The following is a 3,498-nucleotide window of genomic DNA, read 5'->3' as shown; positions in this document are numbered from 1 at the left end:
TGTGTGTGTGTGTTTGTGCCCCCCAACATCGCTTCACAACCGATACTTGTGTGTTTACGTCCCCATAACTTAGCGGTTCAGCAAAATAGACTGATAGAATAAGTACTAGGCTTACAAAGAATAAGTCCTGGGGTTGATTTGCTTGATTAAAAGCGGTGCTCCAGCATGGCCACAGTCAAATGACTGAAACAAGTGAAAGAGTAAAAAGAGTAAAGAGTATATATAGGCTGCATTAAGAAGTGCCCATTGTGAGCTAAATCGAAGGGTAAGAGAAATTATAGAAGGAACACATCCAGGCCATCAATACAAATTCCAAAGCAAAATTTAAAGCACACAACGAAATAAATATACATATAAGTTTATGTAAATAAATGAGTAGAATTACATGTAAAAGTCATATGTGAAAGCTATGCATCAGATACGTTGGGTTCACATACTGAATGGAGAAGTGACAAATAAAGAGACAAAAATCCAAGGTAAGGGCTTCCAAAAGGAACCGTTCAAATTGGTTAAGTATTTGATATGAGTTATCAGATGAGAGTTCAAAATTTAAAAATTCAAAGGTGAATAGATTTGGTAAATATTATTACATAAGATAAATATACAAACTCGGGGTTAAATGATATCATCTACAGCCGTTTCAGGAGTACATTAAATGTATAAATGGCGTTTTAAGTATTTCATATACAAAAACATCCAACGGAAAAGCAGAGGCCAGTACAGCTTGGCATCGGTGTGTCGCAGGAGTTGTCAGAGTAAGGTTGAGTACAACTTCAAACTATATATATATATATATATATATATATACACATACATGTTTTGTGTGTATCTGTGTTTGTCTGTCACCACTGCTTGACAACGGTATTGGTGTGTTTACATCTCTGCAACTTAGATATGTGTATTCTGAATGTGTACAGTTCTATATTTAAAAGATGAGGAATTATGTACATTATTTACATTATTTACATTTGATGGATATTTGTCCTCATCTTTGTTGTTAACACGTTTCAGCTGATACACCCTCCAGCCTTCATCAGGTGTCTTGAGGAAATTTCGAACCTGGTTTCTCATTCCTAAGGTATTTTTCGATGTTATTATTATTATTATTATTCAGGTCACTGCCTGGAATCGAACTCGGAATCTTGGGGTTAGTAGCCCACGCTCTTAACCACTACGCTATATGCCCAGTAGAACTGATATGATAAGGTGTGTGGTACAAACCATATGAAAGGCTTCCACACAGTTTCCATTTACTCAATTTCATTATGAGTCAGATCAAGGCTATAAAAAATGACACTGCAAAATTGTGACAGATTATATTTACTACTATGTGCCAAGAGAATATATAGTCTTGTACTATTGTCTGTGTGTTTGTATGTATGTGTGTAGGTGTTTGTGCACAGGTGAGTATGAGTGTGCAGGCACTTGTGTATGTGTGTGTGTGTGTGTGTGTGTGTGTGTGTGCAGGTTTGGGGTGTGTGTGTGTGTGCAGCTGTATATGGGATGGCAAGTGTGTGTGTGTGTGTGTAGGTGATTAGATAGTGTCTGCATGTAGGTAGGTGTGTGTGTGTAGGTGATTAGGTAACGTGTGTGTGCAGGTGTGTGAACATTTGGCTTCCCAGGTTTTCTTTTCATCTATTCATGTATATGCATTTGTACAGACATGAATTTGAATATTGTCTATGATTGAAGTCTTATAACAAATTCACTGACCTTCGAATGACCCCCTCCCTACCTTACACTCAACACTAATTCACCTTCTTCTCATTATCATTGTATCCTAATTTTTCTTCTTCTCCACTCTCACTGCCCCTCCCCCCTCTCTCTCTCTCATTGCTTCGCTTCTATGAATTCTTCTTAGGCTCACATAAGAGTGAACTATCTTGGCAATGAGCTTTTAGTAACAAGGACACAACCTATTGAACTTTGACTGGTTGTCCAATAACCCATAAATTGGGCCATCCATGCGCTTTGTGTGAAAGCATGTGTGTTTGTGTGTGTGTGTGTGTGTATATATAAGCCATAGGTAGTTTAGTTAATAAAATGTTAGACAGTCGACTGAATCTGTTGTGGTTCATAAGCTGTCACTATCGTTACATTGTGTCCATGCACACTGGAGTAGCAAAGATCAGTGATGTAAGCTGGCACCAAGAAGTAGCACAGTATAATTTTCTCATGAAGGCACAAGGCTGGAAATTTGGGGAAAGAGGAAAAGGGAGTATATGATTATATTGATCCCAGGTAACTATTCTAGTTCAGTTGTGACGCATGACTGGTTAGCTAGCAGTTTGGTTTCAGATCACTGCGACAAGCTATAGCCTCTGGCTAGCCGTGTCCCCTTTATAAACATTGTATGAAGACAAGGTCTTCAAGTGGTGATCTTAAAACCTAATGGGTTATGGTAACTGACCCCAGCCTTTTGTGCACCCTGGACAGGTTTCATACAAAAAATCTTCTCATGAACACAGGGATCACAGACATAAGAAAATGCATTGGTGTACATGATAATAATTATTACACATATAATGCTCTCATGCTGGTGGCACGCAATAAGTACAATTCATGTATGGGTCGTTGCCAGTGCTGCCTGACTGGCTCCCCCTGCTGGTGGCACATAAAAAGCACCATTTAAATGTAGTTGATGCTAGCCCCACCGCTCCGACTGGCTCCTGTGCCGGTAGCATGTAAAAAGCACCTTCCGAATGTGGCTGATGGCAGTGCCGCCTGACTAGCTCCTTTGCTGGTGGCACATAAAAAGCTCCCAGTACACTCTCAGAGTGGTTGGCCTTAGGAAGGGCATCCATCTATAGAAACATTGCCAGATCAGATTGGAGCCTAGTGTAGCTGCTGGCTCTCCAGTCCCCAGTCAAACCGTCAAACCCATGCCAGCATAGAAAACAGGCATTAAACAATGATGATGATGATGATGATGATGATGATGATGATGTAATACATATATAATGCAAAAAAAATCCTGTAGACTACAGTAATCAATAAAATAGAAATAAAATTTACAAATTTATTCTTTCTATGCAACTTGGGATCAAATGCTCCATGACCCATTGGTTAAAGACCCCCTGGTCATGGGACACTCTCTCTCCATCTCATATATTCATATACATGCACACATACATGCATCATTATTAGTCTCCACCAGTGGTTCTCAACCATTTTTTACCTCTGGACCTCTATGATTCCTATTTTGCTCAGTTGGACCCTTGTAATCAGTGGCAGACTGGCCAGGTTGCCATCTTGCCCGATGGCAAGTGGGCTCCTGCACCATAAGAATCCATATAGGGGGTGGGGCATGTTAGTATCTAAGGGGCCCACCCCCTCAAGTTTGAGAATTTTTTATTCACTCCTGGAAGAATGCATTAATTATTTCAGCCTGGCTGTGTTTGTAGACAGTTGTAAAGAATACTTTTAACAAAAAAAAAAAAACAATTAAATGATAGCATTGTAGTTGCGGGTGGGCACCTCATTGTAGTTGAGGTGGGC

General features: G+C 39.7%; 1 protein-coding gene across 1 annotated transcript in view; it reads left to right on the top strand.

Moving 5' to 3' along the window:
• LOC106882360 (clathrin heavy chain) overlaps nt 1-3,498 on the top strand; it is a 138,969-nt gene that overhangs the window by 76,640 nt on the left and 58,831 nt on the right. The window lies entirely within an intron of this gene.

This window comes from Octopus bimaculoides, chromosome 6, assembly GCF_001194135.2.
Source record: "Octopus bimaculoides isolate UCB-OBI-ISO-001 chromosome 6, ASM119413v2, whole genome shotgun sequence".
NCBI classification, from domain to species: domain Eukaryota; kingdom Metazoa; phylum Mollusca; class Cephalopoda; order Octopoda; family Octopodidae; genus Octopus; species Octopus bimaculoides.
Note: the sequence above shows the minus strand (reverse complement) of the source record. Positions and strands in the feature narration are given on the sequence as shown.